The 19,228-nt window shown below is 36.9% G+C and overlaps 1 protein-coding gene across 11 annotated transcripts in view; it reads left to right on the forward strand.

The window, feature by feature from the left end:
• Window positions 1–19,228, forward strand: part of LOC143348100 (uncharacterized) — a 76,485-nt gene that overhangs the window by 19,972 nt on the left and 37,285 nt on the right. Inside the window, exon 2 of one of the 11 annotated variants that reach the window (XM_076777951.1) lies at window positions 11,872–11,924. The exons of the other annotated variants lie outside the window; for them this stretch is intronic. The gene's annotated coding sequence lies outside the window, so the exon portion shown is untranslated. The remainder of the gene's footprint in view (window positions 1–11,871; window positions 11,925–19,228) is intronic. 11 annotated transcript variants of the gene reach the window in all.

Raw genomic sequence — 19,228 nt, forward strand, 5'->3', positions numbered from 1 at the left:
AACAACATCTGATAAAGTCATTGAATAAACCATATTTGTAAGTGATGGGGGTGTGGCGACATTTCCCGCGCTCGCCAACAGAGGGCTACGAATACCTGTACCTTTCTCACAAGTACTCGACCGACCACTTATTGACCACCTACGCTCTTTCATTCGCCATTTGTCCCAGCGTCTGAGGCAGGGCCTGCTAGTGACGATGAGTCCAACTAGAAGGCCCAGGACGTGTCCTCTCTTCATTCCTTTTCATTCCTCCTGCTAGTTCACTTCTTCCTGCAATAGCAAAACACCATAGGGGTGTACCTTTGTAGCGGGTAAAATAAAAAAAATATATATATACAGGGTGTTCGGCCACCCCTGGGGAAAATTTTAATGGAAGATTCTAGAGGCTAAAATAAGACGAAAGTCAAGAATAACAATTTGTTGCTTGAGGCTTCGTTTAAAGTTCCGCCTGTAGGACGGCAACCTGCGAACTCGTGCCCATGATAGTGGTTCTCACTCAGCATGAGAGACTCTACTTACTGACGTATCGACGGCTTTACAGTTTTCTGAATGAGAGCCACTATCGCGCGTACGCAGCTGTTCGCAGATTGCCATTCTACAGGCGGAACTTTAAACGTTAATAACTTTTTAACGAATCCTCAATCAACAAATTGTTATTCTTGATTTTCGTCTTATTTTGGCCTCTAGAATCTCCCTCTAGAACACCCTGTATATTGATGATTAAATAAAAAGAAAAGTGTGATTCTTATCAAACAATTGTTCCTAACGTCTTAAACTATCGTTAATAGAAACATTGTAAATCATTGAAATAATTTGGCCAGAATATAGCATACCCCATTGTGCGACGCGTAAACAGAGAAAATGCGTTTATGCATTCGACTCGCAACCGGATTGCGTTAAGTCAGTAACGCTTAGAAAGCGTCAAGCCAGATATAGCGATCGATGACGAAGGTTATCCAACCAAGATTCTTTTCGTTTCTTCCTTCTACGGCCGGCACACGAGCGACTTATCGATCATCATTATCGCATAAAAGAGAAAGCAGTGCAGTTTCGCGTACTGGGGGGGTAGTAAACGCGCGGGGGCGATCGTCGACGATGTAAATTCGAAATCGCGATAATCGACTTCTAATATAGCGCCGGTTCGCGTGCCAAAGCTCTCGACGCTTACGTCACGACTCGAGTGGCGTTACACCTCGCAGGGACGAGTTCACGTCGAGTGTGTAAATCGAGCCTTTCCTTTCTTTCCATTCGAACCTTGTCCCCGTGCTTACGTACCGGAGTTTACACCCCAGCGAGTCTAGGTCAGGAACAACGATGACGACAGTTACCAACGTTTGACCTTAAGACTAATTTTAAATTTCTCGACCGAGAGGGTGAGTCTTGCGATGCAAAACGTCTACGGAGACCGGGGGCACTCGACGAAATAACAAACATTATCCACGCCTATCGACGAGCACTCGCGAACGGAACGCGGATTCCTCGACGTGCCGGGACCCTGTGCGATTCGATCGACGATTAAGAACTCTTAACCTTAGAACGCGGTCTTCGGATCTATTTTTACCAAACGCGTTCTTCTTCCTAGAATAGACATTTTTATGGATCGTTATGCTCGTTCCTATACCTCGGACATTATATTAAGAGTCTGTTGACCATATTTATCGAGACGTAAACACCTTCTTACGGATACCAACGAGTTTGAACAAAAGAAAACGCCAGACTTCCCCCAGCGGAGGGGATAAAATTTGTGTGTTTAACGCAGACGTCAGTTTCGAAGTTGGTTAGAGAGTACCTACTTGTAAAGAGTATATCTACAAACAACGTTTTTTTTTCTTTTTCTAGTGCATATAACGATACAATATGTATACTATGTACTTATATGCGTAGTTTCCGCTACACGTTATCGTCAACGATATATCTTTATTTTCATATTCGTTTCCCTGTGTAAAAATTAGCGACGCAAGAGACATTATAATTAAATAAAATATCATTAAAGATACTATTTAGGCTTTATTTAATTTTAATCCTATGCCTGCGTACGCTCCCTGTTCCCTTTACTCGACGATAAAAAGAGTTTCGTATTCGAGATATCGAGAGACCAGAGTCCAGATAACCAGGTTCCCCATCGCTAGGTAAACCTAGAAAAACGAAAGAGAACGATTATCAGAGAGAAACGAAGAACGAGAGTAAAGCTTGATAACTTGGGGACTCATTTTACGTTAAAAACTTCTGCCCGAAAGAGTCAACAGACGTACAATGAAGTTTTCGTAATCAAACAAGATACGAGACTTTGTTCTTTGCTCGTTTAAAATTTTGCCCGCCCCGGAAAGAAGTGATTGACGAAAGACAAGCGATCGGAGGAAAAGAGTGGCAATTAAAAAGTAAAAGGGAACGATCAGATCCCTCCGAGCGGATGATATATAGGATGGCGCGTCGACGCGAGGCATCGTACGGCCACGGATTCGATTTTCTTGCGAGTTTACGGTAATTGACGATACGGACGTATCACGAAACAGTCTGATCGTTATTTCGTGGATTGCTTCGTACACGGCTTAAGACTCGCGTGCTCGTAAACTACGCGAAACAAGTTTATGCGACGGGACGATAATACGGTTAACGCAAACGCTTTGAGCCTGGCCTGTGTACTCGAAAATAATGCGATCTTCCCGCCGTACGGCTTCGAGACCCGCTGCAATCGGACGAGAAGTTTAGGGAGCATCTTGGAAATGGCGTACGCGGACGGTAATCAAATCTACGCTCGATACAACAACTTTTAATGTCGTTCGTATTGCTACACAAACCCTAGAAAAGCATTTTATACGAGGCGAACTTCAACGATAGAGTCAGTTCGAAGAACACGTCGTAGTTTATGCGGAATGATTCTTGTAACTTCGTTTTCGTCGGAGCATCTATGTAGAAAAAGGAAAGACTATATTTTAATGCATACAGGGTGTTCGACCACCCATGGGAGAAATTTTAATGGGAGATTCTAGAGGCCAAAATAAGACGGAAATGAAGAATATCAATTTGTTGATTGAGGCTTCGTTAAAAAGTTATTAAAAAATTTCGAATCATTCTGAAAAAATTATTTTTGGTTGCGGGGGTCAATTACAATCATTTTTGGTGAATAGACATACCCCCGAAATCCTACCCACTTTCTAGAAAAAAATTCGTGAAGATGTGAAATTTTTCGACGAAAATAAAAAATTTCAAATCATACTGAAAAAATTATATTTAGTTATAGGGGTGAATTACAAGCATTTTTGGTTATTAGACATACCCCCGAAATCCTACCCACTTTCGAGAAAAAAATTCAGTACTTGCAGAACTTTAAACGTTAATAACTTTTTAACGAAGCCTCCATCAAATAATTTGTATTCTTGATTTTCGTCTTATTTTGGCCTCTAGAATCTCCCATTAAAATTTCTCCCAGAGGTGGCCGAACACCCTGTATAGACGTCGTGTTGCAACGAAGTTAAACTTAAAACATCGCCTTCTCTGTTTAGAAAGTCTTTTGAATACTTAAATGATCTCTCGGTTTAGCTATATTTTGAATATTATTTTCGGTAGGTACGAATAAAAATTTTTATAATACACAAAGGTATGTGTAGATGTTTAAAAAAAAGAAGTGTAACTATCGCGTTTACGATGAGAAGTGTTTCAAAAAATTTAATAAAGATCTAACAGACGAAGAACGGATCGGAAAGTAATGAAAATGGCTGTGTACCGTTTGGTGGCTCTGTTCCGGAAACGACATGCACATTTGATAAGGGGGAAGGCGAAAAAGGAGAACAAGCGATCACGGAAAGCTTTATTTCACTTTCCAAGATGACGGGAAATTGGAATGGAATTCCACGATTCCAAGCTAGACGAAGGAACCTAAGACGAAACTTTGTTTTGCTTCGTTTGCTGATATCTTTTTATCGCAAGTGGAGCACCGTCATCGAAGGATATTAAAGATTTTCAACATCCTGCGTATCGCGCGGAGTGTCGCTCGGAAGAAGGGGGAATGATTCTTCCTACGAAAGAATGTTAAAGTAACTGAAAGGATTTCCTTGGGGCGAGCTATATCTTTCAGAAGAACGACTTCGACCTATCGGTTAAAGAAATTTTGATGTATGTAACGAGTATTGTTGCGATAAAATGAAGCAGTACGCCACAAACTTTGCGGACAAATGGAAACTTGAAAGTTGAAAGACAAAAAAATAACCATATGTGCAGAGAATCACTTTTTATTTATTTCCAAAGAAAATTTTGCTAAGCTCATGGAAGACATGCCATTCCACGGTTAAAATGGAGAATTATTCGATTATAACTATCTCGTCGGTCTGAAATATGCGCCTCTATGCTTCCAGTATCCGATCGAACGAGTTTTCAATCAACTAATTGCTTCGGCAATTTCTCTTAAATAAATATTTCGTTTAAATTGTCGAAGCCTCGAGCATTCACCCCGGAAAATGGTCGTATCGATCCTGTTTCTTGTATTTGCAGACTAAGCGAGCCGTTGTATTAATTACCTCGGTTTTTCATCGAGTCTACTTTCTTCTTTTTAATAAGTTTTTCACCGTCACGGCAGTAAAATTTCATAATAGTTTATTCGTACTTGGAACTTGACTATACGATGGTAATGTTCGTGATAATAATATCCATCGTTTCTCAATGATCTATAACAATCTGACGAGAGATCATTGTAGCTTTTTTTGAACAAACGGTTCTCATATAAAATGTCAATAAATACAATTAATTTATTTTTAGATCAGTTTCATCCACCCTCGTACAAATACATTGATATTTAACAGTGTTTCATACGTGTATGAAACGTAAATAAAAGTACTTGCACGCTTGTAAACAATATTTGCAAAAATTTTCATAAAAATATGTAATAACGTATGTAGAAAATATGAGCGTCCTTTGTATGATTATGCTAGATTTGCCAAGTCCCGCGATGGGCCGCGTTTCCGTGATCCTAATGATCTGATATAAATAAAATTAGAGTTTTTAGAGGCTTGATGAATGTCGTTGTCATCCTACGTGCGAATTTTTTAACGATATTGATTTTTTTTTTAAAAAAAGAAACTGCATGCTTTTACAGAAAGCAAAACGAAAGTGTAAATATTACTGAAAAAAAAGCACAAGTTTTATAAGCTTTTCTCGGAAGGTATTAGAGCAACAAAAGATCACAACTACCTGCAACAACAGAGAATGTTATCGTGAATATAGTGTTCCGAGAAAAATTGCTCGCCGTTTTTGAAAATATCAATTTCGTGAAAAACGCGTTTAAAGTTTCGGTATCGATTGACCTGTGAATAATGATCGAATTTGCTAGCTTATCATAACTCGTCCGCCCCAAAGCTACATAATAAATCTTCCGAGCAAGCGCAATTTATAAATGTTCGTTGACATTTTTCTTTTTTTTTTTTTTAAACGATCTCGAACACTGGAATGGATTATCAATTTTATTAAATTCTAATTAAATAAATGAAATTTATTTCTCCCTGTTGGTTCGAATACTGGAAGTCCTCCAGCATTGAAAAAAAGTAATGCAAATATCGGTTTGTGGGAGCGTTAGTGGAACACGGCCTGAATATTTGATCCAAGGTTGTCTGTTGTTTGGCTTTTCCTAAATAGTTTGATAGCTCTGTCAACGGACTGTGCTTATTCTCGAGATCTCCGTCGAATTTTTTTGATCCCGGGGAGTGGGAGTACCTGGAATTTATCTGCTACAGAAAGTTTGTAAGTGGCCAGTTCGAAAGTGGCTATGACCAAGCAGCAAAAATCGGGTCAATCTCTTATTGGATCTATGAAACGCGCCACGACTATAAAATTAAACGAGCGTCGCGTCGCGCGTCGCGTCGTGCGTGTATCGTGCTCGAATTCCGTCTTAATCGACGACGTCTAAAACATAGCCAGAATTAATAACAGTTTAAAAAAAACGTTCAAGTTCGTTCCGGAACATGATGCATGAAAATATCAGATTAAATGTTTCGGTTAACATTAGTAGTGAATAAACGTTGTCGAGTACAAAATAACAAAGTGAAATGATGTATTCATTTATTAAAAAGATAAATATGGCGTCGCCTTCTGTGCTCGCTACTAGAGGGGTCGCGCTCGAACAACCCCTCAGTTACAGGGTGTTCGGCCACCCCTGGGAAAAATTTTAATGGGAGATTCCAGGGGCCAATATAAGGCGAAAATCAAGAATACCAATTTGTTGATGGAGGCTTCGTTGAAAAGTTATTAATGTTTAAAGTTCCGACTGTACTGAATTTTTTTTCTCGAAAATGCGCAAGATTTCGGGGGTATGTCTATTCACCAAAAATGATTGTAATCGACCCCCGCAACCGAAAATAATTTTTCCAGAACGATTTGAAATTTTTTTTTTCCGTCGAAAAATTTAGGCACCTAATTAGATTTTTAGTGAGGGATTTTTTTCTCGAAAGTGCGTAGGAATTCGGAGGTATGGGTAATGACCAAAAATGATTGTAATTGAGCCCCGCAACCGAAAATTATTATTTTAAAATAACGTGACTCGATAACAGATATCAAATTTAAGTTAATAATATTCTAGATATTTGTGCGATTTCAGATATAATTTTTATAGAGGTCTGAAACGAGAACGGAAATACAACTCGACAGAAAATAGTCTGGATTTAATATGAACATGAAATACGACACATTTATTACTTATTGATTAAAATTCGATGATAGGTTTGAGACGATTTACAATTAGCTTATTTGTGTAATATGATTATCCTCGTTTGTCCCGTCACACCACACGGCATTCATTCAGATCACCCTTTTCCTCCTTTCGCTTTCCCACTTCGCTTAATCCTCTTTACTATTTGTCCGTTTCTTTGTCTTCGTTGAAAACTTTATATACTCCAAAGTCCATAAGCAAGCGTTTCGCAAGACCCCATTATTCTACGCTCCCACGTGTCTTCTATCTTCTTGCATAATTTACCTTTCCTATTTCCCTTGCTTATACAATCTCTATTCGTTCTATTATTGTGGCGATACTGGCTATTAATCATTGACGTAAAATTATTTAAAAATGCTCACAATTATTTAATATGATTCGTATTTTTCTTTGGCAAACATTTCATTATTTTCATGGTTGGTTGTGTATTTCAAGATACACTCGAAAAGCATATTGTTAAAAAAAGGTTGCCTACCCGACTTTGAAACAGATATCACGCATAATATGAATATGCATATTTTCTCATCACATTCTCATGAAAATGTTACCAAAGGATTGGCGAACATTTCTCGACAAAAATAAGTTGATACGCGACCTCGTGTGAACTATTTTTAATTTTGGCGCACGTATAAATAATACAGAACTGATTCAAAATGTACAATTAAATACAGTCGAAATGATATTGTGTTTAGGTTCGTTTTCGCCGCAAAAGTCTCACTAATTTATTGGTAATAATATCGTCGAAATACGATGAGAAATATAAATACTTCAATTTTCGCAAGCGAATGAAATTTAATCCCGGTGAACTCGCAAAGGTTTTATTCGAATGCTCGATAATATTAACCAAATAGTCAAAGTACATAATTCAGTTCTAATCATCTAGCCAGCTAAATAATTTCATCTTAACCTGAACTTGAAATAATAATTTAAGAATCCATTGAGATCCATTAACATTGTTTAAATTTACATCCAAACGAGTTAAGCAAATAATTTTTATTCGTCATAAACTATATATATTTAATATAAATATTTATTAATCTATATATATATAAAATTTAATATATATAAATTGTGAATTATATATTAGATAAATTATATTATTAGACTCTTAATATATTTTAATAGATGTACAGGGTGTTCGGCCAACCCTGCGAAAAATTTTAATGGGAGATTCTAGAGGCCAAAATAAGACGAAAATCAAGAATATTAATTTATTGATGGCGGCTTTGTTAAAAAGTTATTAACGATTAAAGTTCTGCAGGTATTGAATTTTTTTCTCGAAAATGCGTAGGATTTCGAGGGTATGTCTAATGACCAAAAATAATTGTAATTGGGTCCCGCAATCAAAAATAATTTTATTAGAATGATTTGAAATTTTTTAATTTTGCCGAAAAATTTCACACATTTTCGAATTTTTTTCTCGAAAGTGGGTAGGATTTCGAGGGTATGTCTATTGACCAAAAATGATTGTAATTGACCCTTGCAACCGAAAATAATTTTTTCAGAACGATTTGAAATTTTTGTTTTTCGCCGAAAAATTTAGACACCTACCCCCCGTCGATTTTTCTTAAAAATTCGTTTTTGATTTTTCATAAATTTGTTTGACGTCCTATGGAAATTTTGTTTAATACTTTTTTGTAGGCACCCATGAGCTCTAGTTCAGGAAAAAGTTTCATTGAAATATATTCACAATTGTAGGAGTTATGGCTGTTTGAAAATTGAACCATTTTTATGGGGTTTTTCTCATTTTGCGAGGTCAGGGATCAACTTTTCGAATATTTTTGCGATTTGTACATATTCTCCACCAAAATACGCGTAGTTTGCTTTTTTAAACATCAAAATCGTCCAATCCGTTCAGAAGTTATGGTGTTTTAAAGATTTGCATGAAAATTCGGGCAGACATTCCTGGCCAGAAATTATATTTTCGGTAAGGAATTTTTTTCTCGAAACTGAGTAGGATTTCGGGGGTATGTCTGTTGACCAAAAATGCTTACAATTGACCCCTGCAACTAAAAATAATTTTTCCAAAACGATTTGAAATTTTTATTTTCCGTCGAAAAATTTCACACCTTCTCGAATTTTTTTCTCGAAAGTGGGTAGGATTTCGGGGATATGTCTATTCACCAAAAATGATTGTAATTGACCCCCGCAACCGAAAATAATTTTTCCAGAACGATTTCAAATTTTTGAATTTAATTGTTAATAACTTTTTAACGATGCCTCCATCAACAAATTGGTATTCTTCATTTTCGTCTTATTTTGGCCTCTAGAATCTTCCATTAAAATTTCTCCCAGGGTTGGCCGAAGACCCTCTATGTAGATCTCAGGATTAATAAATACACATATGTTATATAATAAATAAAATTTGGTAAATTTCGAAAGGGTATTCTTCCCGGGCAGGATTCCCACTGGTTGAGAACTCCCGTCATATCGTATCGACGCGGTAACGTTTTCAATGTATTTATCTCGAGTACTGCGACGCGGTTGTCAATACATTGGTAACCACCTTAGTTAAATTCACGGTACGATCGAACGGGAACGACGGGCGTGCATTAATCGCGCGTCCACTTTTGAAATGCCCGAGAAACTCGAACATGCCGCTGCAGAATTTCAATCGGACAAGCGTTCTTCGTATTCAATGCGCGAGCGATTGATAATCGGAACTCCTTGTCGATATTCGTTCCACGAAGGGGCACAGAGTGAAAAGAAAATTTCGAATAACCGGTTGAATCTGTACGTAACTACTCTTAACAACCACGCGTTCTTATCTCTATATTATCGTTATACGAGTGGAAATCCTTTGGTAACGATTCACGGTGTCTAGCGAGCTGAAAATCGAGGTAAAAGAGTCTCCACAACGAACATAAACATGATACGTTGCACACTCGTGTTCGTAATATGGGACGTGGAAGATATTCTTGACAACTCCGGTGGTACCCCAGCCGCAAAGATGGAGATAATTCTTATTTAGACAATAATTTCGATTAACCAACAAAGGATAAACAAGTATTTATCGGTAGCTCGTTAAATGAAAATAAATGTTTCGAACGAAATGAAAATTTCACTATTCGATCGAAATGTTTAACAAGAATTTAAAAAAATAACTATGAATAAGAGGTAACTTGTTCAGTCAACTAATAGCTGCATCGGCGTACATTAAAGCAGCCTTCAAAGACCAATGTTAACGTTCTACAATACCATTAGACCGTGGGTGATAAGCCGTTGTCCGAGTTTTAAAACAGCCTAACTCGTTGGTAAGACTTGAATAATAACCGGTATTCCAAATCTTGATACCTAATCATCCCTAAAAATTATAGTTACCGCGTTTGCTGTTGTATTCTTGATACCTTAAACGTTTCTTCCGACCAAATTGCGAGAACATAACCTACAAACGGAAATAAAAAGGAATCGTTGTACGAAGTGTGTAAACGATTTGTCGCGTAATTATAGGCAAATATCGAACGTAGAAAAAAAAAATCGTTGGCCTCGTGTCTCGATTCAGTAATTCGATCGTACGATGTGTTTACCGGGACCGCGATAAAGTAACCTAATTTATTCCAGCGGTCAGCGTTCCGTTGGTATCTCCGCGAAGACGATTTACAAAGCATACGAGACGTATAAAAGTGAACGAATTTATATAGAGCACAAATAGCCGCAAACTGCTGGAAAGCAGAGTAAGCTACTGCAGGACTCGGCTCGATGCATCGTTCCACTTATTCTTTAAATAGTATGAGTCAACAAGTCTCGGATCCATGAAGTTGAGAATTTGTCGCGGCGGTCTCTGTGGAACTTTCTTCGTTCTGACCCGATTCAAAGAACCCACCGCGGTTCAAACGACCGACGAAAATATTTGAAACCGTGGATGCTGTAACGGTCGTCGCATCGGGCACGTCGTGAATGTTCAATTTATTGCGTTAAAGTTACACGACCGTCGAGATTCTCCACCAGGCGGCGTTCATTGTAGCAGGTGAATGGAATTCTAATGACATTAACCCTAGAACAGTGGTGCGCAACCATGCTCGTTATCGAGTCAAATAAAACAAAGTATTTCGCGACCACGAAAACCTTGCTATAGGAAATTTTGTTTAAATTTGATTATTTAGAAAATTCATCGCCGCGCGCCGCGGCGTTTTAATCGTAAATTTCTATGTCAAGTTTATCCAGGCCAACCTCGACGGATAACATTCGAGAGTTAACAATCTATCGAACGTTCGTTTGAATCGTAGATTCGCTGGTCGATGTTTATTCAACGACAGGAACACTGACATCAGCGGGCGAATGAATGCTTTAAAGCAAACCACGGTTCTACACCCATTGACCTGTATTTCTTGTTACATTCTCCCGTTTGATTGTCCCATACGGATAAACGCCAACTAAGCTCCCTCTGTTTGGCCAATGTTTTCATCTAACCGACTACGATACAAGCCGTTTCAAAAAGATGGCGCAAGACGATATATGGAAGCTAGTGACACGGCGTGACCGTGGACGGGTTCGGTAATTCCTGCGATTTACATAAAATTTGTGTAATTGATCGATGGTAATAACTGGTCGACAATTATGCGTAACATGATCGCGGGCTGATTGTGCAATTAAATCACTCGCGACAACAGTTGCGTCGCACTGGGATTTACGTTTTGTCGACCTGTCGCGCGGTAACCGTTATGCAATTAGGTGCTCGAATAACCGTGAAACGTCTAACACAAGGCGCAGCTGCGTTCAAAGACAGACGTGCATATTTTCGCGGCAAACAGAATGCAACACTAAACGGGTGGCTATGTTGACGCCGACTTGACCGTGCCACGGGCACGTTAGATTAATTTCTTCGATGGATCGACGCCAATGCGTCGCGCTCCGTGACCGCGTACTTCTTCCAATGCCACCGCACGGTTAAGAACAGCAGCTGCAACAGAACAAATCGCAACTGTAAATTATGGCAACAGAGCGACCAGGCTAAACAGTTAAACGTGGTATCGCATAATGGGGTATCGGCCTCGGGCAAACTGCACAATTTTTATCAATTAAAGTAGACGAATACCTATCCGGCGAAGAGAATGTCGTAATAACTAGGTTAGAATTTATCGATAAAGTGTACGTATAATAAATGCCTAACTTTTACGACGGTTTGCTGTTCTTTAAACATTATTTAATTCTAATTGTATTTTTTAATTTTGTTGCAGGTACGTATACGTATTCGAACGATGTGCCAATAATATTTGCTGAATAACACGGGGTAAGTTTTTCTACTATTATCGTAAGAGAAAGCAACGAAGTTAGTCTCTCACTCGGTGGTAAATCAACCAAACTATATTCCGAATTATACATATTTTAAAATAATATCATTAACGATCGATTTTCCGATTGCAAAGAGAGTGCTAACGTAACGAGAAGACTTTCTAGCTTGTGAAAGACCGATTACTCTTCTTCGCGTTTCAGCAGACGTATTTCGACTCGTGTTATCGGTTTACTTTCATATCAGTAACTGACATTGATATTGTCTAATGTAAACATTCGGATAAAGTGTGTTTAGTCATCAAGAAACATCGTATTAATTAGTGTAACGTTTACTCTGCGAAGAATAGAATAGTTGATGACAATTGGCCATGATTTGAACTTTGGCGAATCGATTGCTGAAGATTGGAAGAAAAAATAGAACGGAAACATTTGATCGAAGTCATCAGACGTGAATTAATCCCGTGTGGTTTTCGTTTGAAAGAAATAATAAGAGGGGCGTGCCTATTAGTGGCCCGGTTTTTCTAGACAAAAGCTTTATAATTTTACAACGAAATGGACAATGCTGATGAAAAGTTTACTTCGATAATTGTAAACATAGACATAAAGTTCATCGATTGTCCATACAAGGATGAAATTCGAAGAATATATTTCAACGTTATATCAAAGACAAATGCTCGATACCGGGGCGAGAGTACAATGCAAATGAAACAGTTCTGTATAATAAAATGTGGCGTGGATCGAGGAAATAAGAGGTTAACTCAATAGCTATAGAATAATATATTTATAGTTTTTTGGTTTACAGGAATAAAGAAGTAAAGAAAGTCTAATATTCTTATGAAACAAAGCTCACACACTACTTGCTGTTGCACATACCATTAAACAAGACAGAAAAACTAAAAAATGATCGCGAGTTGATGAACATCGATCTGTAATCAGGCATACAGCCACGCTCCCGCCATCTCACGGTGACATGACAATACTTCTTAAATTCTAATGTAAACTATTACCATCGACAATGTTGTCAAGATTAGAGAAAAGAGATTCAAGTTATAAAAGTAACAAAGAACGTGTAACTATCTTAAAAGTGCTAATTACTTGAAAACAAACAAGCTTCCTTTACTTGTGAGATCGTTACGTCGAACAATCCAAGAACAGTTAAAGATGTTGAATGTTCAATCGTGTGGATATGCAGATACCAAAACGTTGCCGCGACAATAAAAATAAAAAGAACGTGAGTGTAAATATTCATATATGTAAGTACAGTAGCTTGCAAAAGTATTCGAACGTTCGCTATTTAAACTTTGAACAATGAAAATATGCAGGTTAGACTCAAGTTCTGAAAATAATCTTATAACTACCACGAGATACAAGCGTCAAGGTTATGTACGCAAGCAAATTTGAAAATATTTGCAGAAATTGTGATATATTTATTATAAAGGTATAACGAAAGAGTATTTTATGCTGTGCGCTAGCTTTCTAGTTATTTTAACACGTTTTTCGAATCTCGATTTATTCGGACTAGGTATCTTAATCGAAGCCCTACGATAACTTATTTTGAAAATCTATGTAGAACTTTGGTAATAAATGCAATATACGATAATTGCTGTCAGCACGGTTGCACGAACGAAGCAACGGCAAGGAGAAATCGCAAGCTTATCGTTGCGTACTGTATTGTTGCGTCTCTATCTCCCGAAAGAATTTCAACGAAACGTGCCAGCGTACGGAAATTCTTTTTACCGACGAAAGTACACCAACAGAAAGTTCACGTTCCGACGTCCATTTGTCTGGTTCGTTGATGCGTCGCATACATGCTTTTCGTGTAAACACGGCATAGTTATGGCGACGGTCGTGTCAAGGGGGGGGTTACCAGTAATATTTTCAGCGAAACCGCGTCGAAGAGAAGAAAATCTGCGGCTCCTGACGCTATCGGGAAGTTGTTTGTTTTGTTACGGCTTTTCATAATTTTGCACGCCTTGTACGCGTATAACCTCCAAAGTTTCGTGTTCAGTGATTTTAACAACAAGATTTCCCGCGAAAAACCGTTCACTTCGTCGAAGAATCAACGACGAGAACCGAGAAGCTTCGTTTTTTTTTACGGTATGTTTTATCAGTAGATAATTCGTACACATCGTAGATACGTACAGATTCTTGATAAAAAATTACCGTTTAAGGTAATTGCATACTTAAAGATGAGGTTAAGGGGGCATTTTTCAGGATAAAGGATTCCAACGATTTAATTCATATGTTGATAAAAACATTCACTTGCCAGCGATACTCGCAATAACTGCAAACTTTCCGATCTTATCGAACGACGTTCCAATGCAAATAAGGGCTCGCAAATAAAGCTGTCAGGTTAGACATCGGCTGGCTTGCGCAATGAAAATTCGTGGACACGCGATCAATTGTAAAAATACAATCTGAAATGTACCGTTCAACTGCGATTTTTGTTCGAATCTACCCGATCTGCGTGTTATGTCGACAATTAATGAAAATTACTAGATTCTAGTTACTCTTCGTCTTCCATGGAATATCAGATTCGGAGATAGAACGGAAACTGGTGCGAATTTTCGTGTTTCTTTTTCCGCCGTGCGTTTTTAAAATCGAAACGGTGCTCATAGCCGTTATCAAGCTTCGTATGTGCACAATACGCGAGCATTATACGATATTACTGCGCGTAATTATATTAGGATTCGAGAAAAAAAGAAAAAAGACAGAAATTGAAACTTTTCCATTACAAACGATGAACGCGAAACGTAAAATTCCTGGAATGATATTTTTTCGTTGCAATTCGAAATTACGTAATATTTATATTTGAACGTGCACCGAGCACGGAACGGCTTAATGAAAAATACGCGATATTTTTGTCGCGATTCGGTTAATTTTTGCACGATTTTATTTCGCAACGGAACGTAATTTGCAATATAACGGAGACAGGGATTGTAGCGTTTTGCTTTTCGAATGTAAGTACTCTCGTGAAACGAGATCATTGAATTCTATTTTGATGAAATCCGTACCGATATTCCAGAAATATCGTGTTTAATACGGTGATATTTATGTGCAAAAGACCATCGATGCTACTTATACACTACCGTTACATTCGATAAAATTTGATCACATTTTCTCGTTGTTCCGCGTTTCAAATCATTTCGACAGATTGAAAACGTTAATGTAAAATTCAATCGATCCACCGACGTATTTGCGTACCGTTGCAAACGATAAAATTATTTTTGGAACGAGCATGCCTAGCGCATTTTTAACGTATAATAACTTTTAAAACGTTTCGTACTTCGATCATCGAAACTTTTCGTTGGTATTGCCAAACGCTCGAGAATACACAGAATACGACGTTTATTTTTTAACGAATAGAATCATAAATTAACGCAAAAATTAAAGAGATAACCATTAAGTTATGTCTTTCTCATAAAGAATTCACGTAACATATAGAGGATGATTCATCTAAACGTTGCCACCTAAATATCTCTTTTTATTCGTAATAATATAAAAAAACACTTCTTATGCAAGTCATATGGCGATGAAATATTGATATCGTGTAAACAATTTTTTTGAACCAAGGTCATTTTCTTCGCAGTTTTTAAGGTCGTCAATGTTTTTCTCAGACATAAGCATATATTTTTCTCGGTGGCATCTCACAGCTGATGTTCAAATACATTCATTTTTCGACGAAATTAAAAAGTTTCGAAGTCGTTCTGGAAAAATTATTTTCGATTGGAGGGGTCAATTACAATCATTTTTGGTTAATAGACATATACCCGAAATCCTACACACTATTGAGAAAAAAATTCCTTTACAAAAATATAATGAGAGGTTATGTAAGTTTCCCTGGAAGATCATACGTATGTTTCAAACATCATAACTTCAGATCGGATAGAAGGATTTTAATGTTTCAAAAGGCACACAACGCGTATTTTGACGAAGAATATGTAGAAATTTCGAAACTATTCGTAAAGTTTTTCGAACGACCATAACTCCTACAATAGTGAGTGTATTTCATTGAAATTTATTTCTAAAGTATAGTTCATGGATACCTACAAAAAAGTATTAAACAATATTGCCGTAGAGTGTCAAACCAATTTATTAAAAATTAAAAACAAATTTTTAAGAAAAATCGACATGGGATTGGTGCCTAAATTTTTCGGCGAAATTGAAAAGTTTCAAATCATTCTTGAAAAATTATTTTCGATTGAAGAGGTCAAATACAATCATTTTTGGTCAATAGACATATACCCGAAATCCTAACCATTTTCGAGAAAAAAATTCGAGTAGGTAACTAAATTTTTCGTCAAAATTGAAAAGTTTCAAATCATTCTGGAAAAATTATTTTCGATTGGAGGGGTCAATTACAATCATTTTTGGTTAATAGACATATACCCGAAATCCTACACACTATTGAGAAAAAAATTCCTTTACAAAAATATAATGAGAGGTTATGTAAGTTTCCCTGGAAGATCATACGTATGTTTCAAACATCATAACTTCAGATCGGATAGAAGGATTTTAATGTTTCAAAAGGCACACAACGCGTATTTTGACGAAGAATATGTAGAAATTTCGAAACTATTCGTAAAGTTTTTCGAACGACCATAACTCCTACAATAGTGAGTGTATTTCATTGAAATTTATTTCTAAAGTATAGTTCATGGATACCTACAAAAAGGTATTAAACAATATTGCCGTAGAGTGTCAAACCAATTTATTAAAAATTAAAAACTAATTTTTAAGAAAAATCGACATGGGATTGGTGCCTAAATTTTTCGGCGAAATTGAAAAGTTTCAAATCATTCTTGAAAAATTATTTTCGATTGAAGAGGTCAAATACAATCATTTTTGGTCAATAGACATATACCCGAAATCCTAACCATTTTCGAGAAAAAAATTCGAGTAGGTAACTAAATTTTTCGTCAACATTGAAAAGTTTCAAATCATTCTGGAAAAATTATTTTCGATTGAAGGGGTCAATTACAATCATTTTTTATCAATAGACATATACCTGAAATCCTACACACTTTCGAGAAAAAAATTACTTTACAAAAATATAATGAGAGGTTATGTAAGTTTCCCTGAAAGATCATGCGTATGTTTCAAACATCATAACTTCTGATCGGATCGAAGGATTTTAATGTTTCAGAAGGCAAACAATGCGTATTTTGACGAAGAATATGTAGAAACTTCAAAACTATTCGAAAAGTTGTTTCTTAAACCTGTAAACTGCGAAAAACCCCATAAGAGTGGTCAAATTTTCAAACGACCATAACTCCTACAATAGTCAATGGATTTCATTGAAATTTTTTTCTAAAGTAGAGCTCGTGGATACCTACAAAAAAGTATTAAACAATATTTCCGTAGAGTGTCAATCCAATTTATTAAAAATAAAAAACAAATTTTTAAGAAAAATCGACAGGGGGTTGATGCCTAAATTTTTCGGCGAAATTGAAAAGTTTCAAATCGTTCTGGAAAAATTATTTTCGGTTGTGGGGGTCAATTACAATCATTTTTGGTCATTAGACATATCCTCAAAATCCTACCCACTTTCGAGAAAAAAATTCGTGTAGGTGTCAAATTTTATTAATAATTTTTAATAATAATTTTGCTAATAACTTTGTAACGAAGCTTCAATCAACAAATTGGTATTCTTCATTTTCGTCTTATTTCGGCCTCTAGAATCTCTCATTAAAATTTTTCCCGGGGGTGGCCGAACACCCTGTATCTCCACATCCATTGTTGTGGACCACCCTGTAGAAAGTATAGATAAATTTTGGTAAAACGGTTTTCGCTAGTGATTTGATCGAGCACGGACAATGACATGGCATTCTGACCTATTTATGGGTCACGAAGCTACAGTTTCTACAGTTTCTGAAGCTACATGGAACAGGTCAGAATCGAAGTTTCCGCCGAAGAATCATGTCAATCGATTAATGTTATCCATTGTCACAGTTGGATGCGCGTGTGCATCGCATCTGACTACATTCGGTTTATCTCGTTGATTGATCGTTACATTGTTCTTCGAACTTTAATAAAACACGCGCGCCTTCTGTTACGAGTTACCGTTTAACACGTTCATCGCCTGACGAAAACCGTACAATTTTCTGCAAGACTGAAATTTTGATTTTAAACCGTTTTTTTTTTGTTTTGTGAGTTTGCCAAAATTCGCAAATCCTATCCAAATTTTGCTCCCTTCGACATCTCAAGTTGAGAATTAATTTTTCTAGTTTCAAAGTGAAAAATCCTGTCGCGCGCGAGCCACCCTGGAAAACAACGGTTCCGTGTAAATGATCAACTAATATTAATATAATTAATAAACAGCCTTTCTTTGTAAGTTGGCGGCCGATTATAATGAAATGTTTATCGGATGAAACCGGCTAAGGATGGAACAAAATGAGAACACGGAAATTGAAATTTATTGGAAAACTTCGCCCGGAAACTTAGTTTCATATGGAGTCGTTAAAGAACTCGTAAAGTAAAGCTACCAAAGGCAAATATTGGGTCGCGTTTCCGCTCGTTTCGAGCAGCTGACAAAGTAAGAACACCGACGAATCTTCTACGCATTTTTCTCGATGGCCAACATCGAAATATCGATTGAAAAATAATCTAGTAAACCGTTGGAATGTTTTAAATAGGCGTATCTTAACGTGGAGAGAATTTTGTACGCTTGCCTTCGTGGCTTCCTGTTTTCTGAAATTAATCGGAATAAGAGCAACATTTACTGTGCAAATATACAGCGAGTGTCACTTAAAATCGTACACCGTGATGCTTACTAGACATCCGCTTGAAAAACATTGTAATTGTGCATTTACGATGAAGATATTTTAAATATAGGTACATTAATATGTCTTCGTTTAATACACGATGACTATAAATGAAAAACTTTATCTGTAATCAAGAAATTAAACATATTCAGAAGTAACGTACTGGAAAAAGTCACTAAAAATCGTACGAGTTGGTACGACTGTAATTATTCGGGGAATACCCCATGTTTTTGAAATTCAGTGTTGATAACCCTTTGTTTACTTCATCATTCGAATGTTTTACTAAGCAAACTCCACAAATTAGAGTGCACTGGGTGCAAAATAATAAAAATGAAACAAACTTCTATCGAAGAACGAAACTTGGTTATTTACCACTGTAAAAATAAAAAAAAAGTTATAGTGAAATCTCTCACATTATGAACAGAAGCAGAAGTACAATCCAATGTATAATTTAGAGATACAAAGAGTACGATCGTGTATCAAATACGTTGAGAACAAGGTCAGATAAAAAATTAAGTATGCGGGATGAACGTTGGAT

This window comes from Colletes latitarsis, chromosome 11 (genome assembly GCF_051014445.1).
Source record: "Colletes latitarsis isolate SP2378_abdomen chromosome 11, iyColLati1, whole genome shotgun sequence".
Lineage (NCBI taxonomy): Eukaryota > Metazoa > Arthropoda > Insecta > Hymenoptera > Colletidae > Colletes > Colletes latitarsis.